At 45.2% G+C, this 22,824-nt stretch overlaps 1 protein-coding gene across 1 annotated transcript in view; it reads left to right on the top strand.

The window, feature by feature from the left end:
* The window catches only part of LOC117357727, a 78,423-nt gene that overhangs the window by 41,059 nt on the left and 14,540 nt on the right, over positions 1 to 22,824 (top strand). The gene's annotated exons all lie outside the window — the stretch shown is intronic.

Raw genomic sequence — 22,824 nt, 5'->3', positions numbered from 1 at the left:
TGAAAATAAAATAATTTTTCCTACCTCTGTTTTCTGGTGATTTCATGAGACTCTGGTTGCACTTCCTTCTGACTGTGCATCCAATATTTCTTTCTTTCTTCCTCCTACACTTCTTCTCCTCCAGACCTCATTCCATTCTCCAACCATCATCTCTCTCTGTTCCTCCATGAGTCCAACTTTTCTTCCTCTCTCCTCCACCCCTATTAGCAACAAATCTCCCTCTCTCTCACTGTCCATCTGTCTTGAGAGATCCAGACATGTCTCCCATCCCTCTACTGCCACATCCCAAATTTTTCCCTCTCTCATCCCCTTCAATCTGTCCCTTTGTTCAATCTCCACCACCATATCCACCATTTCTCCTCTCATCCTTCTCTCCCTATGCATCTCTACCTCTCTCCTCTTTCTATATATGCCCAATTTTTCTCTTTCTTCCTTTCCCTCTCACTCACACACTGATGCCCAACAATTCTCCCTTTCTATTCCCTCCCTCCTATCCCAAGTTAGTGACCCTTCCTCCCTCCCTTCTGTGTTCCATGTTCATGCCCCCTTCCTTCTGTGTCCAGTTTGTTCTCCCTCCCCCTCTCTGCCTTCAAGCTGTTGTCCAAGAATCGTACCCCTACAATATCCCAGCACACTTCTTCTCCCTCCCCCCTCCTTTCTTATTTTATCCTCTTACTTGTTTGAACTGCACTGCTCCTTCTGTCTCCAGCAGCTTGTTCAGGGGACATGTAGCAGGCAGTGATTTACACGCTGCACATGGCTGACCCACAAGCCTCACCTCTGACATCAGTGAGAAGGTTTCCAGGTCAGCTACATGCAGTGTGTAAATCGCTGCCTGCTGTGTGTCCCCCGAACAAGCCACTGAAGGCAGAATGAGTGAGGAGGTAACTGGGACCACCCACCCCCGCTGACCCGGAAGGCTTTTCTCTGATGTCGGAGGGAAGCCCTGTGGGTCAGCTTCAGGAGGGAAGGAGGAGCAAGGAACCCTGGCATTGGGTGGGGTGGGAAGCAAGGAGGGATCAGTTTCAATGGACGAGCAGGCAGGGATGGAGGGCAGACAGGGATCTCCAGCAGTGGCCCCAGCTTCAATGGGTGGGATGGGCTGCAAGGAAGGATCCCCGGCTGTGGTTGCAGCTTCGACGGGTGGACAGGGAATATCCTCTGTGGCAGCCAGGCCGTGTACCCCCAAAAAGCGGCCCACATACCCCTAAGGGTATGTATACCACGTGTTAAGAAACAGTGCTCTATCATCTGCTGCTCTCATAGTTACAGATATATGAAAAAGACATGGCATCCAGGTCAAAGACACTGGAATTGGATTGTGTGCAAGATTCTAACTTATTGGTAAAGCACCATTAACCGTTAATGATTTGTACGATACAGAGACATTCACTGATACTACAGAAGAATCTACCCTATCTGCAAATGGTTTGGCTGATTTCTTTAATACTAAAATACAAAATCTAAGATCAACCTTAGTTGACCCCACTGATCTTCATTGGAGTTTCCCCATTCTGCTGGATTCTGATGTTTCTAGAGCAGATTTGAGTTGGAACAAATTTACAGCTATCGACTGGCAAGTCTTTAGTAAGTTATACAATTTAGTAGAGGGCCATGGAATAGAAGGAGATATACTAAGATGGATAGGCAAATGGCTGGAGAACAGAAGGCAGAGAGTGGGCATAAATGGGAAGTTCTCGGACTGGGAAAATGTGACTAGCGGTGTGCCCCAGGGCTCGGTACTTGGGCCCATCTTATTTAATATCTTCATCAATGACCTAGAGCAGTGTTCTTCAACCTTTTTACACCCGTGGACCGGCAGAAAAAAAATAATTATTTTGTGGACCGGCAAACTACTAGGACTAAAATTTAAAAATCCCGTTTCCGCCCCATCTCCGCGAGCTCGGTCCCCACAAATCATCTGATCCCATCCACACAAGCCTCAGTTATGATTTTATATTGAATGTATTTTATTAAAGTATAAAAAGAAACAATATTCTGTAGAATTGTCATTTTATAAATACAAATAATTCAGAGCAAGGATCAACAAAACCCCTGTCTCCCCTCCCCTTCACATATATCCCCTCTACTATCAAGAAAACTGAACAAGCCAAATTATTACAGAATGCTACACAGAAATATCATGCTAACAGAATACTGAAGTAACACATGACAGGAATAGTTTTAGGGGAGTGCAACTAGGGCAACTGCCCCCTGGTCAGAGAGCGCCCTAAGCCAGCTGAAAGCTAAAGAAGCACTGCCTGGGTTTTGCAGTCCCCAGTTATGTCTAACACCAGCTCTAGCAGGATATATATTTCAAATCTGATATATTCTAATCACAAAATAGAAATAAAATTATTTTTTTCTACCTTTTGTCGTCTCTGGTTTCTGCTTTCAATCTTTTTTTCACTCTCTTCCTTCCAGCGTATGCCCTCTCTGTCTCTTCAATCCAGCATCTGCCCCTTCCATCCACTATCTGTCCTCTCCCCCTTCCATATGGTATCTGTCTTCTTTCTATGTCCCTCTCCCCTTTCCATCCAGCTTGTGCCCCTCTCTCCTATTTACATGATTCATTCCAGCTTCACTGCTCTCTTCATTTTTATCTCTCCTACACCAGATCTATCATCGTTGTCCCTCTGCTTATTTTTCTGCTGACCCCTTCCTATCATCAATCTCTCTACTTTCTCATGCCTGTGTCTCCCCTTCCCCTCCTCTAATCTCTCTGCCAGCTGTTTCCTTCCTTTTTTCATTCTCCCTTCCCTCCTCCTCCTGTCCAGCAGTAACTCTCTTCCCTTCCTCCCCTCCCAGCAGCACCTCTCCGTCTCCCTCTCCAGTAGCAGCTGTCCCTTTTTTTCCTAGCCCAGCAGCTTCCCAGATTCCTTTCCCTCCTCCCCTCCCAGAAGCATCTCTCCTTCTTCTCCCTCTCCAGTAGCAGCTGTCCCTTTTTTTATCTTGCCCAGCAGCTTCCCAGATTCCTTTCCCTCCTCCCCTCCCAGATGCATCTATCCTTCTCCTTCTCCCTCTCCAGTAGCAGCTGTCCCTTTTTTTTCCTGGCCCAGCAGCTTCCCAGATTCCTTTCCCTCCTCCCCTCCCAGAAGCATCTCTCCTTCTTCTCCCTCTCCAGTAGCAGCTGTCCCTTTTTTTATCTTGCCCAGCAGCTTCCCAGATTCCTTTCCCTCCTCCCCTCCCAGATGCATCTCTCCTTCTCCTTCTCCCTCTCCAGTAGCAGCTGTCCCTTTTTTTTCCTGGCCCAGCAGCTTCCCAGATCCCTTTCCCTCCTCCCCTCCCAGAAGCATCTCTCCTTCTCCCTTTCCAGTAGCAGCTGTCCCCTTTTTCCCCTGCCCAGCAGCTTCCCAGACTGATAGTGGTTTTCTCCCCTCCCAGCAGCTCTTCTTACTTCCCAGCGCAGCGATTCACGAAGGCAGCCTCGGGTCCTTTGTTGGGTCGCGCCGCCTCTGAGGAAAGAGGAAGTTGCATCATCAGAGGCAGCCGCGACTCAGCAAAAGCCCCGAGGCTGCCTTCGTGAATCGCTGCGCTGGGAAGTAAAGGAGAGCTGCAGAGAGGGGAGAAAGCCACTGTCGGAGGCTCCCCAAGATCTCTCCGGCCCAGCGCACGCTTCCGATGCTGATCTTGCCGGTCCTGCGCGGACCGGCAGGAAGTTCAAATGAGTCAATCTTGCCGGTCCTGCGCGGACCGGCAAAAATTTCCTGCGGACCGGTACCGGTCTGCGGACCGGCGGTTGAAGAACTGTGACCTAGAGGATGGAACATCCAGTGAGATCATCAAGTTTGCAGATAACACAAAGCTATGCCGGGCCATCAAATCGCAGAAGGACAGTGAAGAACTCCAGAGTGACTTGAGCCGATTGAAGAATTGGGCAGATAAATGGCAGATGAAGTTTAATGTAGAAAAATGCAAAGTGATGCACTTAGGCAGAAAAAATAAAGAACACAAGTATAGTATGTCAGGTGCAACTCTGGGAAAATCTGAACAGGAAAAGGACCTGGGAGTATTAATCGATAGGACACTGAAGCCGTCGGTGCAATGCGCAGCGGCAGCGAAGAACGCGAATAGAATGCTAGGCATGATAAAGAAGGGAATCATGAGTAGATCGGAGAAAGTCATAATGCTGCTTTATAGAGCGATGGTCAGACCACACTTGGAATACTGCGTCCAGCATTGGTCTCCATACCTAAAGAAGGATATCATACTGCTAGAGAGGGTGCAGAGACGAGCAACAAAGCTGGTGAAAGGTATGGAGAACCTGGATTACGAGGAAAGACTTAAGAGACTGGGGTTGTTCTCCCTTGAGAAAAGGAGACTACGAGGGGATATGATCGAGACATTCAAAATACTGAAAGGAATCGACAAGATAGAGCAGAAAAAAACGTTATTTACAATGTCCAATGTGGCACGGATAAGAGGACATGGGCTGAAGCTAAGGGGGGACAAGTTCAAGACAAATATCAGGAAGTTCTGCTTCACACAACGAGTGGTGGACACCTGGAATGCTCTCCCAGAACAGGTAATTGCGGAATCCACCATTCTAGGATTTAAGGGTAAGTTAGATGTACATCTCCTTATGAGTGGCATGAAGTGACATGGGTAGGGGTAGGCTAGATGCACTTCTCTTTACGAGAAGCTTGGAGCGATATGGGGACCAAAACTATGCCAGGGTACACCTGGTGGGGCCTCCGCGTGTGTGGATCGCCGGACTTGATGGACCTAGGGTCTGTTCCAGAGATGGCGCTTCTTATGTTCTTATGTTCTTAAGTATGCCAAATCCTACTATAGACTGGACACCTGCCCTCTGAATGTCATGAAAACAACCTCGGTTAATTTTAAGGCTAAATTGCTGATTTGGGTTAAATTCTTTATTATCCTTAGAAAAATTTCCAGTGGAACTAGGTCAAATTGTGATCACACCAATTAGAAAAAATACTAAAGAGCCATCTAATATTGCATCCAATTTCAGACCTATTACTAATATCCCCTTGGCCACTAAATTATTGGAGGGGGTAGTAAAGGTTGAACTAATCACATACTTGGAGAAGTATAACATCTTGCATGTTAAACAATCAGGTTCCCTATCATGTTACAGCACTGAAACAGTCATAGCTTCTTTATTTGACTACCTGCACTCACTATATAGTCAAGGTTCAAGCACTATGATCTTGCAACTTGATCTAAGTAGTGCATTTGATTTGGTCGATCATAACATTCTTCTGGATTGTTTGGAATCCATTGGAATTTCAGGAAATGTCCTGAACTGATTTTGTGGGTTCCTGGGCAAAAGATCCTTAAACAGGTGTTTAAGGACGATAGTCTGTCCTACCGCTGAGTTAATTCCTGTGGAGTTCCTCAGGGTTCCCCTTTGTCTCCCACCCTATTTAACATCTATCTTGTTTCTTTGGGAAATCTTTTACAGAGCCTCATGCGGATGACATCACTATAGTTATCCTGCTAACCTGTCTGTCATCCTGAGTTTACAAATTCATTATCAACTATTTTAAATCAAATTGAACTCTGGATGGCTGCCTTCAAACTCAAATTAAATTCAGAAAAAAAACAATTTTTTTAGCAACTCCCAATGATAAAGGGCTCCATTTACGAAGGCGCGGCAGCGGTTTAATGCGCGTAATAGCGTGCGCTAAACCGCCAGTCACGCTAGCCGCTACTGCCACCTCTTGAGCAGTAGTTTTCCTGCTAGTGTGGGAGTTAGCGCGTGATGAAAAGTTGTGTGTGTTAAAGCCGCTACCGCGGCTTCGTAAAAGGAGCCCAAAATCAAAGAAACAATGATACATGTAAATGGTATGGATTACATTATCAAACAATCTTTAAAAATATTGGGAGTAACTTTGGATAAACACCTCACATTGGAAAAACATTCTGATTTAATATTTTAAAAAAGCATTTTGGTGCTTTGGATTGGAAGCTCCGCACCATTAAGAAGTACTTTGATGAAGCCTCTTTTCACTTGTTAACTCAATCTTCTATTTTAAGTATTCTTAACTACTGTAACATCATATTTGGGTGCTTTTAAGAAAATTCGCAAAAAGTTGAGAGTAGTTCAGAATACGGTGATTCGCCTTATTTTTGGTTTTAAAAAAATGGGAGCATATTACTCCATTCTATCAAAAGATTCACTGGCTGCCATTGGAAGCCAGAGTCTTATTTAAGCTCTCATGTATCTGCTACAAAGCAGTATTTGGCATGCTACCAGGCTATCTTACCCCCTCATTTTACTCTGAGTTACATTAATAAGAGCTCTCGAAGAGTACACTTATTTGCATATCCCTCAATAAAATCCTGTCATTACAAAAGGCTCCTCGACAGAACCTTTTCTTTTCAGGCGGCCAAACTGAATACATGGCTTGCCAAAATTGTGTTAGAAGCTTCCTCTTATCTTGATTTTAGAAAACAGATAAAAACCCAATTATTCAACAGACTGGCATCCTAATGTATCTTATTACTTACTTAATAATTTTTATCTCATTTTAAATTGTTTGTATCTTCCCACTGTAAGCTTTTAACTGCTGAAATTTTAGATGATTTCAATTTTATATATCTATTTGTACTGTATGTATTATGATTGATTAATGTGAACCGCCTAGAACTCCCGGGTATGGCGGTATATAAAAATAAACTATTATTATTATTATACCAGTACTTTGCTTCTCTAAGTAATTAAGATCTGATACCTCTGCAGTAAACACCAATTTCCATCCATGCCATTCACTGTAAACTGTTCTATCTCATCTTTATTTGAGTTCTGTAAATGTATGGAACCATCAAATCGTGCACTCAGCACTGTAGCTCTTACCCCTCATGGACTAACATGGAACAATGATGACACTCAGGCATTTATCGACTCATGTGGAATTTATTTGGCCGCAGCCATAACAGCACAATTACATCCAACTGTTATCAACTGAACATAATAATCAAGCATGAACGGTGATGACCTGTACACTGTAACCGCACTTCTGACAATGGCATAACACACAAGGTACATCACCAGGCAACATATAACCAACCGATGATCAGGCGCACAGCATATGCCTCTTTATCCCCGCACAATGTGGGGTGCCGTACAAGCAACCCCGGCTCACCGGACCCTTCCCGTTCAAGGAGGTGTCCCCTCGTCAGCGGTACGTAGGTGTGAAGATCATGGCCTGGCCTCCCTGCCGTCCAAGCAAGGCGACGTGCCCCATGTCTTAACCACAGTAAAGATGTATGCCTTCTATCCATATGCTGTGCTTACCTGCCAGCCTGGCTGCGACAGTAGTGAAGGGTGGGCGGGAGGGAAGCCGCATCTCTCTTGGGATCGCCGTAACGAAAGGGCGACCTCCCTTCCGCTCACCCCTATCCCCTAACCCACACCCCCCCGCTTCCTCTGTTGATTGGCCCCTCCCTTCTCCTCCCTTCCCCCTCCCCCCTCCCATCCTATCGCTCCGGCTTCGGCCGATTTGGCCTCGCTCCTCCCTAGAAGGGATCGGAGCTTGTTCTCAAATCGTGCACTCAGCACTGTAGCTCTTACCCCTCATGGACTAACATGGAACAATGATGACACTCAGGCATTTATCGACTCAAGTGGAATTTATTTGGCCGCAGCCATAACAGCACAATTACATCCAACTGTTATCAACTGAACATAATAATCAAGCATGAACGGTGATGACCTGTACACTGTAACCGCACTTCTGACAATGGCATAACACACAAGGTACATCACCAGGCAACATATAACCAACCGATGATCAGGCGCACAGCATATGCCTCTTTATCCCCGCACAATGTGGGGTGCCGTACAAGCAACCCCGGCTCACCGGACCCTTCCCATTCAAGGAGGTGTCCCCTCGTCAGCGGTACGTAGGTGTGAAGACCATGGCCTGGCCTCCCTGCCGTCCAAGCAAGGCGACGTGCCCCATGTCTTAACCACAGTAAAGATGTATGCCTTCTATCCATATGCTGTGCTTACCTGCCACTACCCGTGATAGCGAAACCTCGCTAATCGCGGGTTCCCCCCAAGTGTCATGGCTGCGGCCCCGCAGGTTCACATAGCCTCAATGACAACATCCTGTATTGAACTGGTGAATATATCCAGAGCAGTGTCGGAGCGATGTACCCCATCCAGGCGGTACCGACGCAGACAGCTATCCTATTGCAGGCAGGCATAAATTTTGCCCAGTACGTATTGCGTTTCTTGCGAGTTATCTCCACGGCTGTGTGAGATCTAAGCAGGGTATATAAGGGACTACAATAAGGTACTGTGGGGGAGCCTACTGGCTCAGGATAACAGTCGGTCTATTGCGAGTTATCTCCACGGCTGTGTGAGAGCTCGGAGCTTTGCCTACTAACTGGGTATAAATTGTATAAGATGTGACCAGGTAAGGTAGCGTGGGGAAGCCTGCTGGCTGAGGATAAAGCATCGGATCAGATAAGGTAGTGTGGGAACCTGATGGCTGAGGATAAGGTAGTGTAGGAACCTGCTGGCTGAGTAAAACAATCGGACCAGATAAGGTAGTGTTGGGAAGCCATCCGTATAAGGTAGTGTTGGGAAGCCTGCTGGCTGAGGATAACAATAAGGTAGTGTGGGGAAGCCTGCTGGCAGAGGATAAACCAATGGACCACAATGCGGTATACCGAAATAAAGTTATTATTATTATTATTAAGGTAGTGTGGGGAAGCCTGCTGGCAGAGGATAAACCAACGGACCACAATGCGGTATACCGAAATAAAGTTATTATTATTATTATTATTATTAAGGTAGTGTGGGGAAGCCTGCTGGCAGAGGATAAACCAACGGACCACAATGCGGTATACCGAAATAAAGTTATTATTATTATTATTATTATTATTAAGGTAGGGTGGGGAAGCCTGCTGGCAGAGGATAAACCAACGGACCACAATGCGGTATACCGAAATAAAGTTATTATTATTATTATTATTATTAAGGTAGTGTGGGGAAGCCTGCTGGCAGAGGATAAACCATCGGACCACAATGCGGTATACCAAAATAAAGTTATTATTATTATTATTATTAAGGTAGCGTGGGAAAGCCTGCTGGCTAAGGATAAACAATCGGAGTACATAAGGTCGTGCAGGGAAGCCTGCTGGCTGAGGATAAACAATCGGACCAGATAAGGTAGTGTGGGGAAGCCTGCTGGATGAGGACAAACAATTGGAGCACATAAGGTCATGTGGGGAAGCCTGCTGCTGCTGAGGATAAACAATAAGGTAGCGTGGGAAAGCCTGCAGGCTGAGGATAAAGAATCGGATCTACCTTTTATTGCCTAACTGTACAATGGTCGCTGGGGTGGATGGATGAGCATATCCAATGTACTGATGAGCATATCCTGTTGAACTTCACCAGCCCAGTGTACTGATTAGAGTACTGATGAGCATCCAAAGCAATGATAAGCATATACAGCTGTACTTCCCCAAGCCAATGCACTGATAAGCCTTCTGATGAAACATATGGAACTTCCGCAAGTAATGTACGAAATAGCATAATATACTGATAAGCATATAGTGATGAACTTCCCCAAACCAAACATTCTGATGAACATATTCAACGTACTGATGAGCATATCCCCAGCAGTGTACTGAGGAACCTCCACAGGCAATGTACCGAAGAACATAATGGACTGTTGAACTCATACCCAAGGTGCCTTGTACTCATGTACCTATAACCCTGTACCTTTAACCCTCATTATCCCATCAACCCAATAATACAGGAATATGGGACCAGTAAATACTGGGACCTAATGTCGCAAGCCATCAGGTACTTGAGGAAATGTAAACCCTAATTGTGAAGGTCATTCAGCATTTCTTGAAGTGTTGTAAACCCTAAGGTAAACTCCGTAATGTAAAACGGAAGTATGAAGGGCCTTCAGCATTCCATGTGGTCCTGTTGACACAAAATCGAGGCAGCATCCATCCCGAACACTGATGTATAAACGGAATGTAGATCCCTGGTTTTGCCCGAATAACCGAATGTAGATCACTGAGTTTGCTACCACTCTAGGGTGAGCAAGATCTTGAGCAGTGGTCTCAAACTTGTGGCCCGGGGGCCACATGCGGCCCCTCAGGTACTATTTTGAGACCCGCGGCATGTCCCATCACAATCACAAAAGCAACAAAAACAGCCTCATGACCAAATGTCTCTGCCGCTACAAATCACAATACCATCGAGGCTTAGCCAAAGGAAAGATCCATAAACTATGAAGTTTTACCTCATGCAAAATGTCCCGAATGTAGACCCTGACAACTCAAGGCCTATTCCCACCGAATCGTACTGTACCGCCTGTGATATAACTCCATTCTGTATCGGTATGTATCCTTAAATCCGGTGTAAACCCCGATAACAACCCTTATGTCGCTCCCCGATTATAGACACGCGCTATGTGTTGAGCTGCTTACGTGGCGTTCGATCTCACCTCCCAGATGGTGACTCTCCTTCCGAGTAAGGGATTCTTCACGTTCCTATCTCCTTGATGCTTGTGAGTGATGTTAGCTGGTCGCCCTGCTAAGGTCTCTGGTAATAAGGTCGTCAGCAAGGTGGTCAATAAATGATAGCCTGGCCGTGTAGGTCATGAAGAGTGAGTGAGGCAAGAACATAATTAATACAAGAGGTGCGCCCACATCTGTTGTCAGTAGCATCCCCGTATAAGGGTCTGGTATGGTCGAGGAGAAATTCAAGGAAGTCAAATGAGGACTCAAGGCCTACGTCTTACGTCCCATTCTGCACTGGCAACATGCTAAGGATGGAAACATACTCCAGGTAATAAGGTCATAAGCAAGGTGGGAAATGATGATATCATGGCCGTGTCCTGATGAAGCGAGTAAGTGAGGCAAGAAAACAGTTAATATATGAAATACACATGAAGTGAGGTCAACATATCCCTTGTCCGTAGCATCACCCCGTCATAAGGGCAGGCCATGGTCAATGAAAAACCTCGAGGAAGCCTAATATGAGGGCTCAAAGCTACATCTTACTGCTGCTCACTGGCTAAGGAGGAACTCATACCTGAATGGAGGCGAAAATTTGATACGATGGATACGAAGAGTCTTGTTGAAGAGGGATTGATACTACGACTCCTAAAGCCAGCGTGGTTACCCCACATGTGATAATACCCTTTTCTCTGGGGGTAGGGCCATGTGTTACTTGCTTCAGAAGGAGGTTGAGCCCTAGACTGTTCAAAGAGCGACAGTGCCTCCCGTATACTTCGTGCTAGTGTAACATGGTCCCCTGGTTGACCGCTAGCAGAGGGCATGGTCTCCCCCGTGAGAGGTGAGGGCATATTATGTGAATGGATGTGTCGGTGTTGGAGCAGCTTGTGGTGGCTCACCTGGGACAAACGTCGACTGCCCTTCTAGGAGTTGGTGCATTGTTTGAACCCCGTGTTGCTCTATCTGCCTCTGGAACAAAGCCATTAAGTCGGCCAGTTCTTGTTGAGGCTGTGCGGCCGTAGAAGCGCAGAAGCCGGTGCCGCTGTTGAGGCCGCAGAAGCCGCCGTAGAAGCCACCGCTGTTGTTGTGATGCTTGTGGTCCTAGTCTTTCTTTGACTCTTAGCCGTGGGCTTTTTCTGCAGTGCTGGTTTTGATCGTGGCTTACGTTGAGCAGGCATGGCTATAATAAGTACTAAAGAATAAAGACAGTCAGTACAGGCATACGTGGATTGGAACCCGAGACAGGCCCTAATATTAGTAAAGCCCTCCTTCTGGGATCATGCATAAAATACAATATAGGACTCAAGCCATCAGAAACTCCAGTTGGAGAAAGAGCGCATTGCTGCTAAGTTGTAGGTATCACATATGATGGGATCTGAATAGCATATAATGGCAGCTAATAGCAGATAAGAGCCTTTACATAGCATATAAGAGCCTTTAAATAGCATATAAGAGCCTTTAAATAGCATATAATAGCCTAATAGCATAGCATCAAATAGCATTTAATAGCCTAATAGCATAGCATCAAATAGCATTTTATTAACTAGCATATAATAGCCTAATAGCATAGCATTAAGTAGCATTTTATTAAATAGCATATAATAGCCTAATAGCATAGCAAATAATTGCCTAATAGCATAGCATTAAATAGCATTTTATTAAATAGCATATAATTGCCTAATAGCATAGCATTTAATTAAATAGCATATAATAGCTGTAGATAGCATATAATTGCCTAATAGCATAGCACGAGCATTCACACCAAACCCATCCACATGAATAGCACAACCGCCACACAAAATCACAGTCCAGTCGGGCCACCGGCACAGCACCTCCACCGATGGAGCACTCCCTAGCCAGGTCCAAGCAGAGAGGGGCTACGCGAGTGGCCTGTTCCGTGCCGGATCTAACGGGAGGACCAGGGCCCACCCATTCTACCAACGGAGCACTCCTGCAGAGAGGGGCCACGTGGGTGGCCAGATCCGGCAAGATCCACAGGGAGGACCAGGACCCACCCACAGCCCCCAAGTTGCCACGGTCCCGCCTGGCCATGTGGGGGAGGGGCGCCAAACTCTCCGAGCGAGCAGCGCCCCCCCCAACAGGATCGGCTCCCCTCCCCACAGCGATCGAGCGGAACGCGAGGGGCAGGGTCCAGCTGCCAGAGCCAAATCCTCCATTCCAAAAGTTTTTTTTTGTTGTTTTTTTGTAGAGGCAGGCGGCACGGAGGCGAAGGCATGCCGCAACCAGGGCGGCGGACAAAAAAACCGGGGTGGGGCGGGCCGCCCCCCTCCCTCCGCGCAAATCGGACGGTTAGAGTCGAGCGGCCGGCTGCAGCATGGCTTCACAGCACAGAAATCGGGGGAGCTCGCGGCCTGCCGCAGCCGGCCGCCGACCGCGGTCCCCGGATCTGTCCCATCGACCGCGGTCCCCGGATCTGTCCCATCTCAGTGGCCGCGTGCAGAGCGGCCCAAACCAAGCTACCCCACCTCCCAGCGCGCCGCACAGCCGGAGACGGCGGCGGCACCGCGAAGCCAATGGAGATGGGCCACAGAAGACAATCTCCCCACAGGCGCAACCCACCTCCCGACCACGTCGGGGCCAGCGGCCCACGGCACAGCCTGTACCGGCCGGCGATTCCCCACCCGGCAGTGGCCCAACTCCCCCATGCAGGCATCCCGCGGGCGGCGGTCCCACACACGCAGCCGTAGGAGAGGACACAGGACCTGATCGCCGCGGGAGCCGGAGGCGCCCTAGGTGAGGGAACAGACTGTAGTCGAGGGTGGGAGGAAGGGAAGCCGCATCTCTCTTGGGATCGCCGTAACGAAAGGGCGACCTCCCTTCCGCTCACCCCTATCCCCTAACCCCCCCCCCCCCCCGCTTCCTCTGTTGATTGGCCCCTCCCTTCTCCTCCCTTCCCCCTCCCCCCTCCCATCCTATCGCTCCGGCTTCGGCCGATTTGGCCTCGCTCCTCCCTAGAAGGGATCGGAGCTTGTTCTTTCTTGATGTTTCCCATGTAAATGCAGCTTCTGATTCATAACCTAGTAAAATTGCTACTTCAGTAATATATCTTAGAACATGCACTAAGTATGGTTTAAACTTTGTGAGAGAAAAATAATCCTCCCAAGCTGCTGGCTCTGTTGTGTGTCTTCTTCTAGCTTCTAATCTCCAATGACAAAGTGGTGGTATTTTTCTTTTTACTAATGACCTAAGAGTAATATTTCATTGAACTTTCAAATGTGTGTATTTCTGCACATTTCTCATCAAACTAAGGGCTCCTTTTACTAAGGTGCGCTTGCATTTTTAGCTAGCACAAGATTAGCGTGTGCTAGCTGAAAAATTACCACCTGCTTAAAAGGAGGCGGTAGCGGCTAGCGTGCGTGGCATTTTAGCATGCTCTTAAACCGCTAGCGCACCTTTGTAAAAGGAGCCTTAAGTGTGGAAGTGTGATTATAAAAACATGTATCGCATGACTCATGCTTCTCGTGCACATAGATCACTAAGTCTCTCTGGATTTAATGTCCAAATCCAAATCACAGCAATATCTGCCAATCCGATATTCAGATTTCTTAGCAAAACAGTTCCTATTATTCTATTGTCTGAGAATCGCACACCGGCATACTATGATAAATTTCTCAAACCCCTCCCCTCCAAATAACCAAACCCTCCCACCTCTCCTCCCCCGATCTATCTCGTACAGTTTCTTTCACTGTATAAATATCGCTGCTGTAGATGTACAGACTTCTGCATTGTAATTCTGCTTTGCTTTCCGCAGTATTAACACCTACGCTAAATATGTACAGTCCCTGCATTGTAATTTGCTCTCAACTGCATAGTACATTCCCTTACATTGTATCTTCGCTGTATATGTACAGTCTCTTACATTGTAAACCGCTCTGAACTGTTTGTGGTATTGCGATATACAAAAATAAAGTTGTTATTATTATTATTATGCAGAATCACGTCTATCTTAAAGAACAGACGCTTTACCCCCCAATTCTCTAACTGGCGCCCATGTCAACCGGTGCTGGTTAGAGAATTGCACCTGCCTGATTGCAAAGATAGACGGCTCAGCCACCTATCTTTGCCGAGGGGTCCCTTGACATCAGCTAATTGTAGCATGGGAATCCCAGATCAGCTCAGCCAGCAGGACTCCTTGAAACCACGACTGCAGGGAGTACTGCCAGCTCAGCTTATCAGGGGGAAAATAGCCTTGCAACAATCAGGAGAGCCAGCTGTGGCAGAGGACCCCCCTGGCACCCACCCAGAAGATCTGACACTCCACATCCACGATCAGCAAGAGGGATGCCCACTCCCTCCTGCCTAACACCCCTGACCCCCCCCCCCCCCCACACACACACACACACACAAACACACACATCTGCAATTGGCAGGAGGGATGCCCATCTCTTCTACCACCAGGCCACCTCGATACACAACACCCCACCCCAAACACCCACTTTGATACTCCCCAATACAAGATGGGGTGTTGGGGTATCAAGGTGGGGTGTCAGAGTATTGGGTGAGGTGTTGGGATGTCAAGGGTATCGTGTAGCAAGTTTGGTGGTTTGGGGCTTTCAGGGGTTCATGGTGGGATGTCAGGGGATAGAGAAGGTCCAGCGGCAGGAGGAAATGTGCATCCCTCCTGCTGATCATGGATATGGGGGGTAGGGGAATCAGGGGTGTTAGACAGGAGAGAGAGAGAGAGGGAGTGGGCATCCTTCCTGCTGATCTCTAAGGTGGGTATCATGGGGGGTTCTCCGGTGCAGCTGGCTCTGTTGATCATGGCAGGGGAATTTTCCCCGATCAGCTGAGCTGGAAGGATTCCCTGAAGCCGCAGTTTAGGGAAGTCCTGCTGGCTCAGCTGATCAGGTATTCACGTGCCTTGATCAGTTCAGCCGGCCACGTTTACTTTTCCGATTGAAATGTAGGTCAGCATACAACCAAGATCAGAACAAGCATAACAAACAGAGCTGGCAGAGAAAACAACACTAGAAACCCTTAAATACAATTTAAAAAAAAAAAAAATGTAGGTCAGCATTTTGCAGGACTACATTTCAGGTATCTGTCGTGGCTCTAGGAAGGTGCCAAGGGATGCTTAAACTCTCCCAAGGACAGTTCTGAGTGAAACCATGCTCACTGCCCACCTTGGGCGAGTTTAACTGTCTCTACGCTTCTCCCTAGATTCCCAACAAAAGCCATTAATGTAAGCACCCTTTCTCGGGATAATTTTTTCTATTGGCTGCCAGATGACCATAGGACACCTACCGCTGCCTGCAATCAGGACATACATTTAGAGAATCAGGCCCTTAGCATCTTTCCAGTCTAATGAAAACTCCCAGTGTGTGTGGCACAGTGTTTAAAGTTACAGTCTCAGTGAGAACTGGGAAAGCCAGTCACAGAGCAACGCGGGACAAGGCAGGAAGCGAAAAACTCACGCCTGCCTGCTTATCGCTGCCAGTGCTGTTCAGGAGGAGAAAGGAGAGAAGCGATGGTGGTCCACATCTGGAATACTGCGTTCAGTATTGGTCGCCACACCTCAAGAAGGACATGGCGATACTTGAGAGAGTCCAAAGGAGAGCAACGAAACTGGTAAAAGGGCTGGAACACTGCCCATACGCTGAGAGGTTGGATAGGCTGGGGCTCTTCTCTCTGGAAAAGAGGAGGCTCAGGGGTGATATGATAGAGACCTTCAAAATCATGAGGGGCATAGAGAGGGTGGATAGGGACAGATTCTTCAGGCTGAAGGGGACAACAGGTACGAGGGGGCATTCGGAGAAACTGAAGGGAGATAGGTTCAAAACGAATGCAAGAAAGTTTTTCTTCACCCAAAGGGTCGTGGACACTTGGAATGCGCTACCGGAGGAAGTGATCAGGCAGAGTACGGTACAGGGATTCAAACAGAGACTGGACGGATTCCTGAAGGATAAAGGGATCATGGGATATTGAGAAAGCTAACCAGAAAATAAGTATAGAAACCCAGGTCGTGCATGTGCAAGACCGGAGGGCTAGGAAGGGAAACCAAGGCGGCATGGGGGCCCCTTCTGGTGATTTAGACAGGTCGTGACCTGTTTGGGCCGCCGCGGGAGCGGACTGCTGGGCAGGATGGACCTATGGTCTGACCCGGCGGAGGCACTGCTTATGTTCTTATGTTCTTATGACAGGAGGCTATAGGGCTGGACTGCCATTCACGGAGCGGCAAGGCAGGAAGCGAAAAATTCACGTCTGCCTTTTTGCTGCTCTGACTCTGCCTGCTGCTGGAGAGAAAGCCGGATCGAAGGGCAGGAGGCTGAAAGCTCCTGCCCTACAGTGCTGGACCGTCAGACTTCAAGACCGCTGGAGAAATAGGTTTCAAAATATCTCACTGATGAATAAAACGCAGACTCAGAAATTTCTTTTTCTAGAGACATCAACTGGTTCTGAACCCAAAACTGTAATCCTCCAGTTAACACAAAAAATAGATATCTTGAATCAGTGATTAGCAATGATTCTTAAGTCAGAAGATCTTTCTCATTCCTTTGCCTAAGTGTTAGTAACAGTGCTTCCACCTCTGCACACTGAGCTGAGAAATTGGCAGCCAAATCTGTGTTAATCGAGCACTAGTCATCACCTGACACTGCTCCACTACAATATTTACCATGTCTCACTATTGAAGTCCCATCAAAAGCCCACACATGAGAAAGTCCCTTCACTAAGACTCATTTATTCAAGGAGGGGCATAATTTTTTCTGTCACAGCCCCTCAAATCTGGAATTTGCTCCCAAACAAGATAAGGGAAGAAAAATTACTTAGTAAGTTTTAAAAATCTTCTGAAAAGCTCGCTTTTTATGGACGCATTTAACTGAGTTATTCGAATTCTATATAATCAGGAGACTCTACAGCAGACTAAGTGCTGTTAAGTGAAAATTGAGCAGGTAACCTTTCCCCATCCTATGTTTCATTACCTACGCCCTTTTTACTTGTTTAGGAATTGTATTTATTCCTTTTTTTTTTTTTGCCTCTTGTGTCTGTTTTGTCAAAAGTTGTATTAATTGTCTGGTTCAATCAATAAGTTTTTTCTTTTTCTTACTCTGATTTTATTGTTATTTGTAAATCGCATTGGATTATGATTTTGCGATCAAATCACATTTTTAAATAAACTTAAAAGGGACAATTTTTGTTGGCTGCTTCCATAGACAAATCTGGCAAAATCAAAGGTAAAGGAAGCCCACGGATATTATCTGTGGGCTAATAACTTTGGCCGAGCCCACAAACTAGATAGATTTGAAGTGTTTTTTTTGGAGGGGAGAAGTGAGAATTGTTAGTGAAGATTGGGATGCATGTGTGACGAGGTAAAAAGGTAGGTGATTGGTGGGATGGTAGACTAGATTTGTTGCCAGGGAAGGGCAGGCGGGGATTGTGTATAGGGAGAAATGGTTGATTGGCTGGTTGAGGGCGGGAGTCTGGAGAAGAAAGCAGGTGTTTGTGTGCTGAGGTGATCTGGGATTTGGTTTGGGTTTGGGAGATTTGGGGGATTTCGGGAGTGAGGAAGTATTGGTTAAAGGTCTGAGTTTGCCCTCCCTTCCCACCCTATTTGTGTTTGTGTTATGGTGCATGGGAGGTTTGTTGTTGCAGTTGGTGTTCTTTGAGTGAGTGGTGGTGGTTCAGTGGGGAGTATGTGGTGATGTGGGGGAATGGGTGGGCTGAGGGAGAGAGTCGTAGCTTTTGCAGAAATTGGGAGGTCCTTCCAGATGGTCTATTGTATGAGGAGGGGATATGAGATATGTTCAGATTGGAAAATGTGTGCGACACCACCACAGACAGCTATAAGGCCAGGTGATACCTCTGGTCTTATGAAATGGGATACTTTGAATTAACATGATTTACTGTGATTTGATAACACAGAACCACTAGGACTAGCTGATGGAGAAGAGGAGAGTTGGGGCCACCTGGGAAGAAGGGTGTAATGAATTGCATTGTTATTTGAATTATTGTTAAATAAATAAAGCTGCGACCAAGATTTGCCAACATGATTATGAGACTTTTTGAGTGTTTTAGTTGAAATAAGGCAGTAGAGTGTAGTGTTATGTTTATATATATTTATTGAATTTTCAATATAATCAAGTTTAACTTGTACAGAAAGGAAATTCAGCAAGAAAATAAATTCTGCAAGAAAACATTATAAAACATCAAACATCAAATAGAAGCTTAAAGTTCAACTCAAGTCCTCAAATAAGATCCAAGTTGGATGATAGGCGAAAATGAAAGGAAAATTTAAATTACAAAAATATACTAGTTGACTAAGGTCAGTACACCCTTTCTTAAACTTAGCACTCATGTTCCATCTTTCTCCAAACACGAAGTTGAGAGAAAGGTTGTCAGTTGAGATGGCTCAAAGAAAACAAATTTATGTGAACGATAATTAATTGCACATTTACATGGATGTCGCAAGTAAAATGTAGCCCCTAGAGCGATAACACCAGGTTTCCTTAGTAAGAATTCACGTCTCCTTCGCTGAGTCTCCTTAGCCAAATCTGGAAACATCTGTATTTTACAACCTAAGAATTCTTTTTGTTTATTTTTAAAGAAAAGTCTCAGCAACCAGTTTTTATCTGGTGCGAGAGATACTGTTAAAAGTAAAGTTGCTGGAACCGCTAGTTCTTTATCAAATGTTTCCAAAATATTAGATATATTCATTGAGTCATGTCCCAAATTCTGTAGAGTGTAGTGTTATAAGAGTGCAGTGGTGCGAGTGCCAAATGTTATGAATTCTAACCCTTCTAAGCAGCACACACATGGCTTTCACCATCAGTCACTACCGATCACAGCAAATCGAGAATAGGATCCATTCGTACTCCTGGATCTAGTTGTTCTCCTCTGCTTGAACAATATAAAGTCCACTTCATTAATCTATTACTGGCTACCGTAGTAAAATTAAACACTCCTCTTAACAGACTCCTCAAGAAGAATGTGGAGACTGACGTATAACGAGCCATTCCAGTTATTTAACACGTGTGCTGTAATGCCCAAATTGTTGCTCCACACATTTTCTCTCATTCTGATCACTTAGCTTCCACTTGATCCTGTAATCGAGATTCCATAGATACTAAGGCCAAAGTCTTAGTTTCTGCTGGGTACAATTGCCACAATGTGTAAGAGAAAGCATTCTTTGTATATCTAGGCCTCGGAATAAAATGCCTCTCTAAAGCTAGACTTCTTAGCACTATTGCGTCCCTGAGGGTGTTGAAAGCTGTCTGACACTCCTTTGTCCAGTCAAATACCCTGACCAGGTGTGAAGGTTGTTTTCTTCCCCCCCCCCCATCCCCCAAGAAGACTGCAACATCAGCTGGCCTTAGAACACAAGAACATGACGTTTTGGGGACTTTTCATTCAAATAGCTGTGTAGGTAAAATATAAAAGGACCCTGTGTCTGGGGACAGGGGGTTGTTCCTTCATCTGTTCATTTGAACAGGCTTCTGTGAAGCTTGAGAGCCAGTCTGAGAGAGACACTTGGGTAATATATTTCTCCTTGATCCAATTTAAATGTTTTACACTGATTAAAATTTGAGTGCTATTATATAACACTGCATGCCTCTCAAAAAGAGGCATGGCAAGGGACGGGACATGGAGGAGTCAGGTAAGGTTGCCATATGGCTCCAGAAAAAGGAGGATGGATTGATTCATCCGTGTTTTACTTCCATTGTTTTCAATGGAAGTAAAATCCGGATGTTTCAATCCGTCCTCCTTTTTCTGGAGCCATATGGCAACCCTAAGTCAGGTAATACTACTCTAAACCTAAAATATACTGCTATTTGAGATATTGTTGGATTATCATGCATCCAAACCACCATACTGTACAGTACAATGAAGACACACAAAAAAAAATTAATAATAAGTGGAGAAAACCAGTTCAATATGCTAGGCTCTTTGATTCGTGAAAAATCCATTAGACTCATATCATTATAGGTCTGTTAAAAAAAAAAACGCCACTTAACATGTATAGAAATTCATTCAATTTTCAGCTTCCAAAACTGCTTATAGCATGCAAATTCACAACAATAAATCTCTCATATTTTGGCTTTTATGTTTCATCAATAAAGTTCTTGGTGTGTTTATATAAACCTATCAAACAACACATGCAGTTCAAGCCGAATACATTTTTTAAAACATGTGAAAAAAAGTGCTTAGCTTTCTTCCCATAATGATATTGTTAAAAGAACCCCTTCCGACTCAAACACTCTTGCCAGAACAACTGTTGTTAGATCAAACTCCCGACAGGGTACTCCTGTTTCTCCTCGAAAGGCTACATCAGGGGACCAATTCTCAAAAGCAGCATTTTCTAGAGCAACAGCACACCATTCAAATCTTATTTTCAAAAATTTGCTGTGGCTTGGATCACAACGCCGACTTTTCAAGGCCTATGATGATATGAGCTCTAACAGATTTTTCATGAATCAAAGAGCCTAGCATTTAGAGATCTGTTTTTCTCATTATTATTATTATTATTATAATAAGTTTTTTGTTTCTTCATTGTTTGTACAGTATGGTGGTTTGGATGCATGATAACCCAACAATTTCTCAAATAACAGTACATTTTAGGTTTTAAGTAGTATTATTTGGCTAACCAAAAACCTCTGTGTCCAGATCTATTTAGTGGAACCCTAAGTCAGGGCCATTCCCAAAATTTAAGTGCAGGTTTATAGGACACCGGGGTACACACCCAACTTGCTTTGCCAGAATTTGCACCAGTCTTCAGCAGGTATAAATCCTTATGTCCAACGTTGGGCATGGTAATCTGTGCTAAACACTGTTCTCTAAAGTAGGCTCAGCCTAGAGTGCCCTTTATAGGGCAGTGCTTAGCGCATATTTTTCTTAACACTTAACTTTCGCTGGTTTTTCTTAAATGGCAGTAGATATTTTTACCATGGTTTGTTGAGTTAAATGCTCTGACGCTCATAGAATTACTCTGAGTGTTGGAATATTTACATTGCCGGCCTGTGGTAGAAATTTCTACCACCGTTTAGTATAAGGAGCCCTTTGGGTGTCATTTACTGAATCTGGTCCTATGTGCACAAAAACTTATTTACCCTAAACAGGGTACCTTACTGAGAATCCTAGTCTTATACTTTATATTTAGAAATGGGGGAGGGGGGGATAACACATGGAAAAGGTGCACTTCTAAATGGAAGACATATGCCTGTCCAAATGACAGGACTGACTATTACATTTGAATTCACAAGCATAGTCGAGGACGGACTAAGTTGGCTACAAAAGATCCCAAACTGTGAATCTGAACTACATGTCTCTCCCAGCGTTGTATTGTTCTTTCGCAGCATGAATAAAACATGTTTGTACCACACTTCTGAGCAGTTAATTTCCCCTGTCAAGTAACTGCATCATAACAGCCAAGATAAAACGGCTCAGTGCTTAAAGGTCAGATTCATTCTAAAAATACAAAAAAGCTATTCTTATGTTCCTTTTGGGAAATGAAACCCAGCACTGCACACAGTTCACAAATGCACCTATTTCAATAATTTAGATTTTAAAGAAAGCTATCAAGAAACAGAAGAATGAACTAGGCAGACAGCCTAGTATTAGGTAATCTTATAGAAGCATCCTCCAATGCTGGGTTTCATATTAAGAGTTACTATTCAGAAAACAGATTATGGACTCACTATAAACAATACTTATAGAATTCTCAGTTCAGTGTTCCAAGGCATCTAAAAGAAACCCTTAGAAATCGCTAGGAAATATTTAAAAAAGAGAGAAAGAGATCAAAACTGGGAATATAATAATGCCACTGACTCAATCCATAGTGTCACTGCACCTAATAGTATGTGCGGTTCTGGTCACTACTTCTTAAGCATAGATAAGAACTACTAAAGGCATAGCAGGCAAGGCAAGAAAAATGCAGAGACAGCTCTTCTATAGTCCCCTGGTTCCTTCATACTCCTTCCCCCACTTTCATCTCCCATACTGATCAGGGCTGGTGTTAGATATGCAATTAAGCATGGCTCCAGCGCAGGAATTTGGGAAATGGCCCCAAAGCCAACTGTCAGATTGCCCTCTTCTTCATCTTCAGAAAGCATTGTAGCCTACTTTGGCATGGGGAACCACAGGGCACTTGCCCGGTTTACATTCCTTCACACTGGCCTTGATACCGCTCTTACTGACCTTTTGCCCCTCCCCCCCTTCAATATTGTCCTTTATCCCTATTCTTTGCCCCTTTTTTTATCTTCTCTCTTCTTATACAATAACACTGTACTTCTTTTTCTTTATTTTTAATGTGTAAATCTTGCAATAGTGCCAATCATCTGAAGCATCAAGCATCTGTAAATAAAAAACTAAAAAGAAAGTCTCAACAGGTTAGAACCCTTTAGCTTGGAGAAGAGA

This window comes from Geotrypetes seraphini, chromosome 3, assembly GCF_902459505.1.
Source record: "Geotrypetes seraphini chromosome 3, aGeoSer1.1, whole genome shotgun sequence".
Classification (NCBI taxonomy): domain Eukaryota; kingdom Metazoa; phylum Chordata; class Amphibia; order Gymnophiona; family Dermophiidae; genus Geotrypetes; species Geotrypetes seraphini.
This window is presented reverse-complemented; position numbering and strand designations above follow the sequence as displayed.